Source organism: Manis pentadactyla, chromosome 14 (genome assembly GCF_030020395.1).
Source record: "Manis pentadactyla isolate mManPen7 chromosome 14, mManPen7.hap1, whole genome shotgun sequence".
Taxonomy (NCBI): Eukaryota; Metazoa; Chordata; class Mammalia; order Pholidota; family Manidae; genus Manis; species Manis pentadactyla.
In genome coordinates, this window is record NC_080032.1 from 81,772,697 (window position 1) to 81,791,577 (window position 18,881).

Genomic DNA, 18,881 nt, shown 5'->3' on the forward strand with positions numbered 1-18,881 from the left:
ATCCACCCAACTGTCACTTCTGTCATTAAATTTTCCATCTGACTCTGAAGGTTATTAGGTATCCAGGAGGGTCAAGTGGAGTCTGAAAGACATAGTAACTAACATAAAGCTAATTCGCTTAGTAATTGTGATCATGGCAAGATGCTTACCTCCCTAATGGAAATACCTAACCATGAGGAGGAATTTTCCTGCATGTCTGGCTTCAAATAATAATTACCACTTTGCTTCTCCCCTTACTCATCATTTATATAATAACCGATTGTTTCTGTGGTAGTGTCTCCATCCATCCTGCTTCCTGTCTGTCTGCAACTAGACATGTTAGGGGGGTACTTTTAGCATGTGAAGATACTCATGCTGTTCATTCCTGGCAGGTCTGGGTAGACGTGACCCAAGGCCTCCTTCCTTCCCGGTCAGGAATCATGACAGAAAAAGTGGTGGAAAAGCTTTCTCAGAATCCCTTTACCTTTCTTTTTTCAACAAGGATAGAAATATCAGCAGCCAGTGGCAACAGGTAAGTCCTGGGTTCTCACTGGACATGATTCCTACTTGCAGAGGGCATGTAGTGGCAGGAGAAAAAGAGTATGGACACCACTGATTTGCTCATTTCTGTCCGAGAGTTCCTCCATTCTGACCCAGCCCTCCTTTCATCCCACCATTTTCCATTCTCTCTAAGGAAATAATGGATGTCAAAGTACTTTATGTGTTTTAAAAGTACTGGTTGTATAATATCCTTCCCAGAGACTCAGAGCATGTCAGTCAGTCAGTAGATAAGGAGTTGATTCCATTGATGGAGCTTCAGAGTGCTGGGTATTTTTAAACAAAGGATGTTCTAAAATGTTTATCCTTTCTATAGCACTGTTGGTTTTGAATGGAGAGTTGGTTTTTTAAAGGCATCATTGGTGAAGATTCCCTGGAATATAGTCATTAAACATATTTGCTGCAATAAACATAGGCATGCATGTACCTTTTCAAATTTGTATTTTTGTTTTCTTTGGGTAGATTTCCAGAAGTGGAGTTGCTGTGTCATATGATATTTCTATTTTTAAATTTTTGAGGAACCTCCATACTGTTTTCCATAGTGGCTACACCAGTTTACATCCCACCAACAGTGTACAGGGTTCCCTTTTCTCCACATCCTCACCAAGACTTGTTATTTCTTGTCTTGTTGGTATTAGTCATTCTGAGTGGTGTGAGGTGATATCTCACTGTGGTTTGGATTTGCATTTTGCTGATGATTAGTGATGCGAGCATCTTTTCATGTATCTATTGGCCATCTGTGTGTCTTCTTTGGAAAAATGTCTGTTCAGGTCCTCTATGCATTTTTTAATCAGCTGATTTTTTCTTTTTTGGTGTTTAGTTGTATGAGTTTTTTAAATAAATATTTTGGATATCAGTCCCTTATCAGATATATCATTTGTGAATGTATTTTCCCATTCAGTAGGTTGCCCTTTTTGTTTTATTGATGGTTTCCTTCATTGTGAAGGTTTAAGTTTGATATAGTCCCACTTATTTATTTTTGCTTTTGTTTCCCTTACCTGGGGAGATATAACTAGAAAAAAAAATTGCTAAGGCCAATGACCCAGAGTTTCTGCCTATGTTTTCTTTTAGGAGTTTTATGGCTTCAGGTCTTACATTTAGGTCTTCAGTCCATTTTGTGTTCATTGTAAGAAAGTGGTCCGGTTTTATTCTTTTGCATGTAGCTGTCCACTTTTCCCAAAACCATTTATTAAAGAGCTTGTGATTTACCAAGAGATTGTATATTCTAGCTTCCTCTGTGGTAGACAATTGACCATATAAATATGAGTTTATTTCTGGGCCCTGTGTTCTCTTCCATTGATCTATGTGTCTATTTTTGTGCCAGTACAATACTGTAGCTTTTAGTATACTTTGAAATCAGGTACTGTGTTATCCTCATATTTGTTCTTCTTTCTCAAAATTGCTTTGGTTGTTTGGGGTCATTTGTGGTTCCATACAAATTTTAGGATTATTTGCTCTAGTTCTGTTAAAAATGCCATTGGTATTTTGGTAGGGATTGCATTGATTTATAGATTGCTTTGTCTACTATGGACATTTTTAAATTAATTATTCAAATCCTGAGCATGGTATGTCTTTCCACTTATTTGTATCATTTTCAATTTCTTTCATTGATATCTTAGTTTTTAGAGTACAGGTCTTTCACCTCCTTCATTAAATTTATTCCTAGGTATTTTATTCTTTTTGGTGCAATTGTAAATGGAATGTTTTCTTAATTTCTTTCTGCTAGTCAGAAATGCAACATTTCTGTATATTGATTTTGTATCTGCACCTATATAGAATTAATCTATTCTAATAGTTTTTGGTGCAGTCTTTATATATTATGTGTCATGTCACTATTTGTGACCATTTTACTTCTTCCTTACCAATTTGGATAGGATTTGTTTACCCATTTGTTTTTCTTGTCTGACTGCTGTGCTAGGACTTTCAGGGCTATTTTGAATGAGTGGTAAGATAAGAGTGGGCATCCTTGTTTATTAAGTCCTAATCTTAGAGAAAAACTTTCAGCTTTTCACCCTTGAGTATGATGTTAGGTGTGGGCTTTTCCTATATGGCCTCTGTTATGTTGGGGTATGTTCCCTGTGTACTCACTTTATTGAAAGTCTTTATCATGATGATTCTTGTCAAGTGATTTTTCTGCATTTAGTGAGATGATCGTAACATTTTATCCTTCCTTTTGTTAATATGGTATATCACATTGGTTAATTTGCAAATGTTTAACCACTCCTGTGTCTCTGCAATAATTCCCATCTGATCATGGTGATGATCGTTTAAATATATTTTTGAATTTATTATTTTGTGGAGGATATTTACATCTATGTCCATCAGGAATATTGGTCTGTAATTTTCTTCTTTGTAGTGCCTTTGGTATCGGGGTCATGCTGGTCTCATAGAATTAATTTGGAAGCATTTTTCCCTCTTACTTTTTTGTGGAATAGTTTGAGAAGGATAGGCATTACCTCTTCTGGAATTCACCTGTGATGCCATCTGATCCTAGACTTCCACTGGGAGTTTTTTGGTTGCCAGTTTAATTTTGTTACTGATAATCAGTCTGTTCAGATTTTCTATCCCTGATTCAGTCTTAAAAGACTTTATCTACTTCTTCTATGTTTTCCAATATTTTTTTGCTGTATAATTGATTGTAGAATTCTCTATTCTTATAATTTCTGTGGTGTTGCTTGTAACTCGTCTTTCATTTCTGATTTGAGTCTCCTTTTTTCCTTGATTAGTCTAGCTAAACGTTAAATCAATTTTCTTTATCTTTTCAAAAACCAGCTCTTAGTTTCAATGACTTTTCTATTGTTTTCTTAGTCTCCATTTCATTTATTTCTGCTCTTATCTTTATTATGTGCCTCCTTCTACTTTTTCTAGTTCCATTAGTTATAAGGTTAGATTGTTTATTTGAGATTGTTCTTGTTTGTTGAGGTAGGTCTGTATTCCTATGAACTCCCTTAGACCTGCTTTAGCAGCACCCAAAGATTTTGAACCATTATGTTTGTTTTCATTTGTCTCCATGTATTTATTTCCTCTTTGATTTGTTCATTAACCTATTAGTTGTTGAGTGGCATGTTGTTTAGTCTTCATACGTTTGTGTTTTTTCAAGGTTTTTTTCTTATGATTAATTTCTAGCTTTATTGTGTTGTGATCAGGAAAGATGCTAGATAGAAATTCAGTCTTTTTAAATTTACTGAGACATACGCCTAACCTGTGACCTATCCTGGAGAACATTCCATGTGCCCTTGAAAAGAATGTGTTTTCTGCTGGTTTTGGATAATGTTCTACTTGTTAAGTCCATATGGTTGAATGTGTTTTTCTTTTTTTTTTTAATTTTTTTTTATTAAGGTGTCATTGATATACACTCTTATGAAGGTTTCACAAGAAAAACAATGTGGTTATTACATTCACCCTTATTATTGAGTCCCCCCCAATACCCCATTGCAGTCACTGCCCATCAGTGTAGTAAAACACCACAGAGTCCCTATTTGTCTTCTCTGAGCTACACTGTGAATGTGTTTTTCAAAGCCTCTATTTCCATATTGATTTTCTGTCTGGATAATCTACCTGTTAATATAATGGGATGTTAATGTCCTCTACTATTATTGTATTACCACTGATTTCTCCCCTTATGTCTGTTAATATTTGCTTTATACATTTAGGAGCTCCTGTGTTGGGTGCATAGGTATTTACAATTATTATATCCTCTTGTTAGATTGATCCCTTTATCATTAAGTAGTACCCTTCTTAGTCTCTGTTACATTTATGTTTTGAAGTCTGTCTTGTCTAAGTATTGCTATGGTAGCCTTTTTTTTTTCTTCCATTTCAGGGGACTTTTTTCATCCCTTCAGTCTGTGTGTGTCTTTAGGTCTGAAGTTAGTCTTTTGTAGGCAGCATACAGATGGGTCTTATTTCTTTAATCCACTGAGCCACCCCATGTCTTTTGATTAGAGCATTTCTCCATTTACATTTAAAGCAACTATTGATAGGTATGTACTTATTGCCATTTCGGTAATTGTTTTTTGGCCTTTGTGTAGTTCTTCTTTGTTCCTTTTTTCTTGATCTCTTCTCTTATGATTTCATGATTTCTTTACTTTTACCCTTGGATGCATTTCTATTTTTTTATGTATATTATAGGTTTTTGGTTTGTGGTTACTGTGAACTTCATATACAGCCTCCTATATTTATATATAGCAGTCTGTATTAGGTTGATGGTCACTTAGGTAATAACACATTCTAAAAGAAGTACTTTATATCTTGTGTATATTTTGACTAATTTTTGTGTATAGAATTGATTTTAGTACTTTTGTCTTTTAATCTTCTTACTAGCTTTATAAATTGTTGGTTTGCTGCCTTACTGTATCTTTGTTTTTACCAGTAATGTTTTTCCTTTTCCTAATTTTCTTCGAGTTATAGCCTTTCCTTTTCCACTTAAAGAACTCCCTTTAACATTTATTGTAAGGCTGGTTTTGTGGTGATGAGTCCTTTAATGTTGTTCATCTGGAGAACTGCTTAACTTTCCATGAATTCTGAATGATACCCTTGCTGGGTGTTCTTGATTGTAGGTTATTTTCCTTTTAGCACCTGAAAATTTCATCCCACTCCCTTCTTGCCTACAAAGTTTCTGCTGAAAAGTCAACTGATAGGCTTATGGTATTTCCTTTGAATGTAACTGTCTGTTTTTCTCTTGCTACTTTTAAGAGTCTCTATTTAATTACTATGTGTCTTGGTATAAACCTCCTTGGGTTCATTTTTTTTGGGGTGCTCTCTGTGTTTTCTTCCCTAGGTCAGGGATGTTTTTAGCCTCTTTCTCTCTTCTGGGACCCCTATTATGCAAATGTTTGATATGAAGTTGTTGCAGAGATCTCTTACCATCTCATTTTTTAAAATTATTTTAAAAATGATTTTAAACAGCAGAATAGTCAGTTTGGTTGCTTTCCATCACCCTGTCTTCCAGTTTGCTGACCCCTTCTTCCACATCCTCTAATCTGCTATTGATTCCTTCTAGTGTATTTTTCATTTCAGTAATTGTATTGTTCAGCTTTGAATGGTTCTTTTTTATGTTTTCTCTTTCTTGGAGTCCTCCCTGAATTTGTCCCCTCTTCTCTCCAATCCAGTGAGCATCTTTATTACCAGTACTTTGAATTCTTTTTCAGGTAGATTGCTTATCTCTGTCTTGTTCTTTTATTTAGAACATAGTCCTCTTCTCCTCATTTTATCTGGCTCTCTGTGTTTGCTTCTATGTATTATGTAGGTCAGCTATGTCTCCTATCCTTGAAAGCAGTGTCCTTAAATAGTTGTTGTCCTCTGGTGCCCAGAAACACAATACCTCCTGGGTCACCAGAGCCGGGCACTCCAGGGATGTCCCCTTTGTGGGCCATGTGCACCTTCCTGTTGGGGTGATAACGGCCCTCTGCATGGCTGGCTGAACGGCTGGGTGCTGCCACTGCTGGAGCACTGGAGCACAGGGCCAGCCCATCTGCCAGCCATGCCCACAAGACTACAGATAGTGTGCTGGTGGCTGGGCCTGGCTCCTCCCCTCCCGTGGCAGTTGGCACTCCGATGGGGCACCTGCTGGGCCGGGTGTGTTAGGTGGTAGAGTCCACAGGGGAACACTGAGGCAAGGTGCTGGCAGGCGGATGGAGTGTGTCAGAGCTGGCTCTGGCAAGCATCTAGCCAGCAAGTCTGTGGGAGGGCACACAAAGGCCTGTGGCGGCCCCTACTGCCCTGGAGAAAGCTCTCGCGGGCCCCCGACCCAGCAAACATCCAAAGTTAATTAGTAAATCTCCTTTCAAACTGCTGCTACTGCGTTGGCCTCAGACTGATCAACTCAGCTCTCCCAGGTGTGAGCCCCACTGACATTCAAAGCCAGATTTTATGGGGTCTCATCTTTCCGGTACTGATCCCCGGGGCCTGGTGTGCTGGGTGTGGGGGACTGTATCCCATCTCCCCTTCAGATTCACTCCTTCCCACTTATGAATCGGGACGGGGGAAGGGCTTGGCTCCCATCCGTCATGGCTCTGCCCCTTTCCCCTCCTCTTTGGCATGAGCTTTGCCTGTTCTGCTGCTTCAGGTCATTTTCAGATTTAGTTGCTGCGACGCGGTTGCTGCCTCTGTGTGTACACAGGGCGGGGTTATCACAGAGACCTCCTATTCTGCTGTCTTCCCACAATCCCCCTCAAAGCCTGACATTCTTTTTTTTTTTAAATTGAAGTATAGCTGATATACAATAAAAGTCTGAGACTCTTAATGCATATTTAGGCTAATACAGCTAGGATAAAATTTTTGGTTAAGCCATCAGTTGTTTTAAACATAGTGTCAGTAAAATGTAATATTCTCCTAGGAAGGTTTTAGCCTTTCTCAAGATTGGCATGAGATAATTTCTTAATAGAGCACCAATGATTGTTCCTTATTAGTCAACATGGTTTGTATTAATTACCCTGATGGAGATGTGCCTGTCAGCTTTACTAGGAGAACAGCTCGTGTAGACAGTGATAATCCTTAGGAGCTCAGGGTAGCATTCATAAAGACTAATAGGAATTAAGATGATTGGACTTAATCTCACATTTATTTTTCTCTCAAGAATTACAGAAGCTGTTTCACCTAGTTTGATTTTTTATCCTGCATTTTTGTAGAATGGAAGATGGCGAACAAGAAGGAAAAACGAAGTCCTTCAGGTGCATTGACCTGTTGAGATTGGTACATGGTGGGTGAAAAAAACTCACATATGTAAATCTTAAGCCCAAACAAAAGGAAATATCATGATAGAATGGATTCATGAATGTTAGGTTTTTCTCATATGTCATGTTCTGAGAAGCAGTGATTATCAAATACAGACCGACCTTTTGCTGTTTTAGTTGAGCTTTGAGACACAGTATCCCTTCTTCCCCAGGAATCTAAGGAGGGAGATAGTGTGGGATATAGAGTCATATTTTGAGGGGCTGCAAAGCAAGAGGTCGTCGTGATACTGGAGCAGGCAGCCATGGGCGAGTCTGAGGGACTGGAGGTCCCTTTGTAGAGCTTGGCCAAAGAAGTGGGGACATATCAGCTAAGACTGCCTGCCCTGCCTTAAGATAGGCTGTTGGGCTGCTGTCTGATTACCAGAGAATATGCTAGGAATCGTACTTCTCAACTCTCTGCTTTTTAAAATGGAATCTTAGCCTTAAGATGGAGTTCCTTCTTTCCTACTCTACTGTTTATATCTCAGCGCTTTTCATCATAAGCGGGAAAAAGTTAATCACAATGCTTGTCCCATGTCTCTGCCCCACCTCATTCGCCCCTCAAGGAACGTGGGCCCTTGAAATCTTTCAAGGAAAAGTGGGTGTCGGTCACTCTTCTGTATCTGCTTCCTGCCGAGTAGGGGTGCTGTCCCTGCCTGTGCGTCCAGCAGTTCCTTGCTGTCTGTCAGGGAGAGGAGGGGTCACGGAGCCACAGGTGCAGAGGCAGACAGGGACCAGGGCGCATGAAAGGCGGCAACTGAGGCGCGGGGCTGCTCGTGTGCGTCTTCATCAGCGTTGGGCCGGATTGAAATCTGTTTTTGAGCAACATCTGGAGTTGGATTATTTGTTCTGGAGGAAACAAACTTGATGAGATTAAGAATGAATGGTTGAATATGAGGACTAGAAATAGTACAACCCTAATTGAAATGGTGGGTGGACACTGACACATTTGGAGTTATAGCCAGATACTCTGAGGAAACTAGAATCCAGGATCTAGTCTATTTCACAGTGAACAGTATTAGAATCTAATAGAGATAAGGCTGCACTATTGAAACTCAATTCTTCTTTCTCTCTAAAATCACTCTCATTTTTATTAATATAAAATAAGTTTAGCTTTAATACAGTTGACCTGATTATTTACGTAAGTGCAGCAAGAACAGCCATTGATGGCACAGGCTCTTTCAGGTGTGCTTCGCTGGAACTTTTATAAGGAATTTCAGATTGAGCCTTTAAAGGCCTGTTGAGGCCGGGGGTTTTGACTTATTCCTTCACTTAACAAAACTTTAAGGTTTCAGGTTACCACAAAGATTCTTAAGCTGTTTTTAAGTACACCTAACACAATTATTATTAACACAATTAATAAGTGAACTTATGTAGTTCACTCATTCCCAATTCCCCTTTTGTATGTTAACATATTTACAGGGTATTTCATTGCACAATTATAACTGTTATACATGCCAATATGAGAAACTTAAGAGCTTATTCATTAAGAGTCAAATGCTCTGTTTTCAACTTCTGATTAGATCCTAGAAGGTTCTGTACCATCCATTCATTGCACTGGTTACTTGAGAAGCTGGCCTCTGAATATTGTTGGACGGGAAGAAGAAAGGGACAGTAAGAAAGACAGTGGGGATCACAAACAGCGTTTTAGAGGTTTGAACCTTCGCAAGTCGGGCGTGGCCTCCAGAGCTGACCTAAGCCAGTGATAGCAGAAAAGGTCACTGTGACTGCATGGCCTCAAAAGCACATGGGACAAACCCTCATGACACAAGGGTCTGAGCGGCCAGGTTCCTAGAGGCAGGCCCCTGCTGCCTTGCACAATAGCAGTTTTTTCTCTTGCAGGAGGAGTTATTCCCTAGACCAGTGGGCAGATGGGTCAAAGCATTCAATTGGCTTTTAATTACCCACTAGAATATTTTTCTGTAGATCTCCTTGTCCTGGACCCATGCATTGTAAGATACCGTAGCTCTTGCGAGTATAGTGTTTTCTTCAAAATGTATTCTACATTTGATTGTTATTAGGAGTGACAGATATTTTTATGGCTTACCCTATAGTACTTTTTCTCCTAATGTCTTGCCTTCTGGTGAAAAATATCTACCCTTGGAATGAAAGCATTATAAAAAGGGTACTCTGGGTTTTTTCCCCCAACCCTAAGAATTACCTGTGATAACATAGTGGAGTGAGTGGAGTGCCTAGAATCAGAAGAGCCTGCTCAACCTAAATTTCACTGTGTGACCTCAGGCAAGCCATTTAAACTCTCTGTACCTCAGTTTCCTCATTTGTAGCAAGATATTTGATCTAAGTTTACTTCCAGTTCTGATTCTGTGATTCTTTCCACAAGACTTGAACATTAGGGTCAGAGTCTAGGACTGTGCTGTCCAGTACGGTAGCCACTGGGCACATGTGGCTGATGAGCACTTGAAATGTAGCTAATAGAAGCAGAAATGGGCTGTAAATGTAAAATGCATACCTAATGATGAACACTGAGTATTAAAAGAGAAATAGGAAATTACATGAAAATGTTTTAGGAGCACTGATATAAGTGAAACATTAGAATTTTACTTTTTACTTTTCTAATGTGACTACTAGAAAATTTTAAGTTACACATGTGACACACATTTCTCTTGGGCGGTGCTGGTTTAGAACACTTTATTAAGTGGGTATTATTGAAGTAAACCAAAGGTTATATCTCAAGTATGATACTAACCTCTAAATGCTATTGTTTAAAGAACGATTGTTTATTGGTCCTTGATTTAATATAATCAAATAACTGTGAACTTCTAAGTATCATCTTTAAAACTTCTTTGAAACTAATAATCTTGTTATTAGGAGGGACAGATATTTTTATGGCAGATGCATTAATGATATATAATGATAGCTTGAAATCAAGTAAAACTTGAGGTGTATTTTGACACCATACGGTAGTTACTAAATTTATAAATCCATTGAGAAACAGAAAGACAAATGGGAAATTATAGACTAGACACTTCTGGTCAATAATGGAATTAAATTATTTAATTACAGTGTCACAATGGGAAAAGGCCATATTAGTCATATTTTTTATGGAATCTCTAGAGCCTGGGGTACAAGTAAATGAAACAGCCACTAGCTAGTTATTTGAGCGTGTTTAGTGGTGTCCGGTGTCAGATCCATTCAAGCAGGTCAATGCTGGGCTCTGGAACTGGAGATTCAGATTTGCCAAGTACAGCGTTATGGGCAGAGCAGGGCTGACACCTAGAATTACCAGAAGCCATAAAGAAAAAGTGCTAAGTGGCCACTAGATGTCACTTCTCCATTGCTATAGTGTTTTGTTTTCATTAATTTTTTCAAGTTCTATGGGGCCTCAGAGAGACATTTATGACTTTTGTGTTTAGAATAAGTCTGCTTCTCTGGTGTGGATTATTTTATGAGAAATGCTTTTTAAGAGAAGTCTGGGAAAATCCTTCCCACATAATGTAAGAACTTTGGTTTAGGGAACTTTCCAAATGTGGCTCCAGTAAAAGCTGACCTTAGAAAGAAAACCCATCCAAACTGGAGTATGCTTTCGGAACTCATTTGAGGCCATATGTGTGTGTGTGTGGCCCTGCTCACTGAGTTCTTGAGTTTAGCTTTGTCTTTCATACAGTTTTTTAGCTCTTTTCCAGCTTATTCTTGCCTATATATTGGTATTTTAAAAAATTCGTGGTGAGTAATTTAAAAAATGAAATTAAACAATATTTTATAACAATTACTAGTTGGAGTGTTTTTTTAAAAAAAAATTGTATTAAACTCCATCCAAAAAAAGTTTATCCTTAGCCATTTTCTAAAGTGGAAACATAGACTAGATGACAGTCTGTGTTCTCAAGCCACTGGGCGGAGAGATACATTGAACTACGTCACTGTGTGCATTTTGGGGTGTGTTCCTCGGAGTACGCTAACTGCTGTAACAACTCTAAAACCTCAGTGGCTTAACCCAGTAAAGGCTCCTTTCTGCTCACATCACAGTCCATGGCCTCGGTGCTGGCAGTCTCCGGCTATCTCCTCCACCCTGCCCGATCTCTCTTTCCATCTCTCAGCTTTGCTTTTCCCTGAACTGATTTTACCCCAGCACCCCACCCCCAACCCCATAGTGATGTTGAGAAACTCCTAGACCATATCGTTCTTATAACTGGCAATCTCGGTGGGAGGACAGCTTCTCTATTTGCTAGTAATTCACATAAAAATGTTCAGAGGCCTCTCTGGATCAACGTGGTTTATCCAGACTTCCCTGTGGTTACCAGGCTGGAATATACAGATCAGCCAGGCTATGGGCACATGCCCAGATCTGGATTTAAAGGCATCCTTGGAAGGGAGATGATGTGGAAAACAGGCAACAGCCTGACAGTCTAGGGCCAGAGGAAGGAATGGGGACGCATACAGAAGCGACAATGGAAAACTCATAATTCATGATAGCTGATGATTTCCTAGGATTGTGGGTTTAGGTATGGGAGCTGAATCTTTGTTTTTGGTTGGGATTTTTTTGGAGGGGAAGGGTGGGCTGAGGAGTAGCAAGTTGTGTCACATATTTTTAACTGGAATCACCTTTTTTTGTTTAATACCTAGGTAGTCGTTGCTGTGGAAGGGTCTGTCCATTGCTGAAGTGAAGTGTGTGTTTAGAGAGTGAAAGAGTTGTTTTAAATTTCTTGTCCAGCTATGTGTTTCTGGAATTGGAATTATTCTATTAGGCATTCCTCATTCTTGGCTCACCTTTAGTCTGTATTTCCCATACTTTTTCTTGTCCAAGAGAAAATCTGTTCCATTTTTATGTTGGAGGTAAATACACCAAAAATCTGTGATGAAATATACATTTTTTAAAGATATCACTAAAAGAGAAGCTTAAAGTTATTATTCTTGAAAAACCTCATTTAGTCCAGTTCAAGATGGCAATGTAGGAAGATCCCAAACTCATCTTCTCCCATAGACACACCAAATCTACAGGGGGAAGAGGAGGTGGCAGATGAGCTCCCAAGAGTCCTCATCTCTGTTGTACCCTACCCTGTGCTTCTGGGACTGTGGTCTGTGTCAGCTTGGGAGGGACGCTACCGTGGGCTGGGCTGCTCATCCTCGCCGTGCTCTGTCTGCTCCAGGTGGCTGGATCCCAGCCCGCACCCTGCAAGCCTGTCCACATCCCCCTAATGCAAGCCCATGCCTTGAAACATGGCTAAGATGCCCAGGCACTTGTACCACGGCACCCAGACCAGCACCCTCCTGGCCAATGGCAGTTTGAAGGTTTGCTGGGCACCCCTGGCAGCTCTGATCTTCTCTCCCTCTGTACCGTGTACACACCCATCTCCACCACTGACTTCCAGCACCAACCCATCAAGCCCTGGAATTGTGTGTGCAGTGGGCCCAGCAGGGCTGCAAGCCCATCTTCATGGAGTACCACCACTTGAGCATGGCTTACAAGGAGCTGCCATTTATGACCAGGACATGTGCTTCTCTCCCAAGGCCATTATCCCTGCAGACAGAGTGAGTTTTCCTATGAATTCTAGTAATAGAAACCATAGAGGGGCAAGTAGTAAATGCTACTAATGTAAGCTTATCAGGGTCATGCAGAAGACTTATTTCTGAAACAGTTGTAAATACATCATTCAGTCTAAAGTTAAGGAGGTAAAGACCAAGTGCCATGGCATGACTGTAGTAGTCGAAGGAGATTCTAAAGGCTTCTCAAGTAAATGTTCCCAGGGGCACCATTATACCTTCATATCAATTCTGGCTTCCTGTGCCCTCTACTTAGTGAGGAATACATCATCATGGGCTATGAAGATGAAGAATGCTTCAGATTATTCTGGGTGAAAACTTCCATTGCTGAGAAATGGAATGATCAGCTTGGTAAAAAAAGATGTTAAACACTGGGATATGAAGCTCCATCATCTTAAACTGAGTAAAAGTGATTTTAGCCATCGTAATTCCACTCAGAGTCAGAATTCTGACAGGAATTCTGACCCTTGGCAAGCATGCCACTGAATTCTGAGAAGAACATAGTAGACCTTTATTGAAACTTGCACTGCTGGACTAGCAAAGGAAAATTGCACTATTGAACAATACTATAATTCCATTACTGCACTATTCCATTACTTAGCACAAAAATCGTGTGATAACTGATATTACTTTTATTTTTTCACTTGTTTTCAGCTTTTCCCTTCCCCCGCCCCCCACACACTTTTTGTGGTTGGGTACAGATCCTTAAATATATGTATTCTGTTTAACTATAACAGAGACATAATTTATAATAATTGTCAAAAGTTAAAGACAAGGAAAGAATCTTAAAAACAGTAAGAGAAAAGCAGCTTGTTAATGTAGAGGAGAATCCCCATAATCACAAGATTTTTTGGCAGAAGCTTTGCAGGCCAGAAGGGAGCGGCTCCATATATTCAAAGTGCTGAAAGAGAAAAAAACCCTGGTAACCAAGAATATTCTACCCAGCAGAGTTTTCTATGAGAAAGAGAGTATTCCACCCAAGCAAAAGCTAAAGAGTTCATCACCACGAGACCAGCCTTTCAAGAAATGCTAAAGGGACTTATTAAAGCTGAAGTGAAAGGGCACTAATAAGTAACAAGAAAATATATGAAAGTATAACTCTCACTAGGAAAGATAAATATAGGTAAAATTTAGAATCTAGTGTTGGAAAGGTCATGTGTTATTTACTTATAAAGCTAGTATGAAGGTGAAAAGACAACAGTAAAAACAACTACAACAATTTGTTAATGGATACACAAGATGTAAATTTTGACTACAAAACATTAAACTTGCTGGGGAAAGTAAAAAATGTAGAACTTCAGTATGTGTTCAGTATTAGGTTATTTTCAACTTAAAGCAGACTGTTACTAGGTGGTGTATGTAAGCCTCGTGGCAGCCACAAAGCAAAAACTTATATAGATACACAAAACATAATGAGAAAAGGAATCTAAGTATACCACTAAAGAAAAAAAAATCAAATCAGAAAGAGAGCAAGGAAAAAAGGTTTAAAACATCCAGGAGGCAATTAACAAAATGGCAATAAATCTGTACCTATCAATAATATTTTAAAGGCAATGGACTAAATTCAAAAGATATAGGGTGGCTGAATGGATTAAAAAAAAACAGGATTCATCTATGTGCTACAAGAGACTTAGTTCAGACCTTAGAACACACACAGCCTGAAAGTGAAGGAGTGGAAACAGATATTCCATGTCTGCAGGTGGAAACCAAAAAGAAAGCTGCGGTAGCTATACTCATATCAGACAAAATAGATATTCAGCCAAAACCAATAGCAGTTGACAAAGAAGGTCATTATATAATGATGAAGTCAGTTCAAGAGGATAACATTTGTTAATATTTATGCACCCAACATAGGAGCACATAACTGTATAAACATTAACAGACCCAAAGGGAGAAATAAACAGCAACAAAATATCCCACTCTCATTAATGGATAGGTCATCGAGACAGGAAATCAGAAAGGAAACATGGGCCTTAAGTTACAAGTCAGACTAGATAGACTTAACATATGCACAACACTCCATCCAAAAGCAACATGATACCCAGTTTTATCAAACACACATGGAACATTTTTCCAGATAGATAATATGTTAGGCCACAAAACAGATCTTAATGAATTTAAGAAGACTGAAATCATATCAAGCATCTTTTCTGACAATAGTGGTATGACACTAGAAATCAATTACAAGAAGAAAACTGGAAATTTCACAAGTATGTGCAGATTAAACAACATGCTCCTGAATAACCAATGGGTCAAGGAAAAATACTTCAAGCCAAATAAAAATGGTAATACAACATGCCAAAATTTATGTTATGCAGCAAAAGCAGTTCTAAGAGGGACATTTAGAGCAATAAATACCTATATTTATTACACAAGGAGCCAAGAGGCTAGAAAAACAAACTAAATCCAAAGCTAGTAAAAAGAAGGCAATTAAGATCAGAGGGGATATAAATGACATAGAGACTAAAAAGACAATAGAAAAGATGAAAGTTAAAGTTGGTTCTTTGAAAGGATAAAGAAATAGACAAACTTTTATCAGACTTGTGAAGTAAAAAGAGGGAACTCAAAACCAGAAATAAGAGGAGACATGACAACTGCTACCACAGAAATACAAAGGATTGTAAGAAACTATTATGAACTATAATATGCCAACAAATTGGACAATGTAGATAATAAATTCCTAGAAACATACAATCTACCAAGACTGAATCTTGAAGAAAAATAGAAAGCCAAACAGACCTATTACTAGTAAGGAGTTACACTCAATAATCAAAAACCCCTAACAAACAAAAACCCAGGAACAGATGGCTTCACTGATACACTCTACCAAACATTTGAAGAAGAAAACCAATCTTCCTCAAACTCTTCCAGAAATAGAAGAGTAGGGAACAGTTCACACTCATTTTACAAGGTCAGCATTATCCTGATACAAAAACCAGACAAGGAGAGTACAAGAAAAGGAAATCGCAGGCCAATAACCCTGATGAAAATAGATACAAAAATGCTCAAGAAAATATTAGCATGCTGAATTCATCAATACTTGATCATACACTATGATCAAATGGTATTTATTGCAAGGATGGGTTCAACATCTGCAAATGAATGTATTATACCAGATTTTAAAAATGAAGGATAAAAACCATATGATCATATCAATAGATGCATGAAAAGCATTTGACAAAATTCAACAACCTTTCATGAGAAAAAACTTTCCACAAAGTGCAGATAGGAAGAAACTACTTCAAAATAATCAAGGCCAGATACAAGTCCACAGTGAACATCATACTCAATAGTGAAAAATTGAAAGTTTTTCTTTTAAGATCAGGAACAAGACAAGAATACCTACTCCCATCACATATACTCAACATAATATTGGAAGTCTTAGGGCAAATAGTCAAGAAAAAGACATAAAAGTCATCTAAATTGAAAAGAAGTAAAATTGTCACTGTTTGCAGATAACATGATACTTTCTATGGAAAATCCTAAAGACTACCACAAAACTGTTATAACAGGTGAATTCAGTAAAGTTACAGGATACAAAAAAATCAATCTACAGAAGTCAGTTGCATTTCTAGACATTAACAACGAGCTATCACAAAGAGAAGTAAAAACAATATCATTTATAATTGCATGGAAAAGAATACCTAATAACAGAATTAACTAAGGTGAAAATCTGCACATTGAAAACTATAAGACACTGATGAAAGTAATTAAAGATACAGGGAAATGGAAAGATATTCCATGCTCATGGATAGGAATGTTGTTTAAATAGTCATACTATTAAAAGCAATCAACAAATTCAATACAGTCCTTATCAAAATTCTGATGGCATTTTTCACAGAAATAGGACAAATGTAAAATTCATATGGAACCACAAAAGACCCTGAGAAGCCAAAGCAATTTAAAGAACAAATATGGAGACATCACACTTCCCAATTTCAAACTACATCTTAAAGCTATAGTAACCAACACAGTATAGTATTGGCATAAAAACACACAAACCAGTGGAACAGAATAGAGAGCCCAGACATAAATCCACAGGTAGACAGTCAAGTAATTCATGATAAAGGAGCCAAGAATGTACAATGGGGAAAGGAAAGTATCTTCAATACATAGTTTCAGGAAAACTGGCAGCCATGTGCAAAAGAATAAAATTGGACCTCATCTTACACCACTTACAAAAATCAACTTAAAATGGATCAAAGAGTTGAACATAATAAACATTACAAAAAATGGCACAGCAAGGGAAACCATAAACAAAATAAGACAATCTATTAAATGGGAGAAAATATTTGGAAATAATGTGATAAGGGCTTACTATCCAAAATATATAAAGAACTCAATACAACTCAATAGCAAAACAAAAACTCCAGACAATCCAATTAAAAAATAGGCAGAGGATCTGAATAGTTATTTTTCCAAAGACATAGATGGCCAATTGGTACATGTAAAGGTGCTCAGTATCAGTGATCATCAGGGAAATGCAAATCAAAACCACAATGAGATGTCACCTCACACCTGTTAGAATGGCTATCATATGAAAGAAAAAAAAATAAGTCTTGGTAAGAATTTGGAGAAAAGGGAACCCACGTACACATTGGTGGAATGTAAATGTGTACAGATAATAAGGAAAACCTATGGAAGCTCCTCAAATCCAATTAAAAATAGAACTACTACATAACCCAGCATTCCCATGTCTAGGTATTAACTGAAGAATACAAAACACTAACTCGAAAAGTTATCTGTCCCTTCACGTTCATTGTGGCAATACAGTAGCCATGACATGTAAGCCACCTGTGTCCTTCAATGGATGAACTGATAGAGAAAATGTGGTGTGTATCTATACATACATACATACATGTATGCATGATGGAATATTATATAGCTATAAACAGAGCTCCAGGCAACCACTCATCATCAACTGAGGCATATTTAATATATTTGTCATCCTGTCCTCAAAAACACTTCTAGAACCACATTAGGTAGAGAATTCCTCAAGCATGCCACACTGACAAAAGTGTCATAGCTGCAGCTTCATAATTACAAGCATATTAAACTGAGAAATCTTCCCAGAAAGAAGTTACTTAACTGTAACTTTGCTAAGCTGATTTGACCACATAACCCTTTGTTGCATTATTTCCATTAAAATTCTATGAAATTTCTACAAAATAAGTCTCTGATATTTCCCTAAGAATGATCACTTATAACATTGCTATTAATTCTCTGAAAAATGTTAGTAGACTTCATTTTATATCTTATCTATCTTGTGGAATTTAGTCTCTACAAAAATGTTTAATTTTTTAAAGGTTAAACAACATTTTTAAAGAGACAGAAGAATATAACCATATCTTCAAATTAGGAGTGAAAGTTTCCAAAGCATGAGAAAATTCTAAAACAGTGATTTGTGATTTTAAGCCAAAAGATTGAACAAAATACAAAAAGAATAGTGTCATTATTAATAGGATATCTACCTGGTATTTTATACAAATGAGGAACATGGCTGCTCAGGCCCGCTGCCTAGAGCCTACCTCTCATTTTAGCCCTAGATTTTAATGTTCACATACATACAATTTTGGTAAGCATTTATTAAATCCACCCTTTTCAAGAGGTTATAAGTCAATCAAGTCATGAAAAATCATAGCCATCTTAAGGCTTAGTTTTTCACTCTTAAGATATGTATGTTCATAGGAATACCCATTAAAAGAACTAAGTCAAGCTTTTCTCTAACATTAATGTACTGTATATTTAAGAAATCATCTCTTTATATCTCAACACCATAATCTAACACTGAAACAGAATTCATGAAAAATTAAAAATCCAATATTTCTCAGTATGTGGTCCTGGCATAAGGAACAGCATCACCTGGGAGCAGGTCAGAAATGCAAATTCTTGGACCTCACCCTGGGCATGATTCAGAAACTGGGGGAATGGGGCCCAGCAATCTGTGTTTCAACAAATCCTCTGGGTGGTTCTGTGCCTGCTAAGGTCTGGGAACCGAAGTTCCAGTTCACACGCGCTGTTGGTTTGCCCTGTCTCACCTAAACTTGCGGAGGCTTCTCATTCTGTGTGATCTTCATCATAACGGAGTTTCCCCATGTTTGGGGAGCAGAGCACAGAGACCGTTTTCCAAATATA

At 38.0% G+C, this 18,881-nt stretch overlaps 1 protein-coding gene and 1 pseudogene across 1 annotated transcript in view; both read left to right on the forward strand.

The window, feature by feature from the left end:
• Positions 1-18,881, forward strand: part of SMCO2 (single-pass membrane protein with coiled-coil domains 2) — an 86,221-nt gene that overhangs the window by 5,812 nt on the left and 61,528 nt on the right. The gene's annotated exons all lie outside the window — the stretch shown is intronic.
• LOC118914579 (secreted frizzled-related protein 3-like) lies at positions 420-13,283 on the forward strand (annotated as a pseudogene).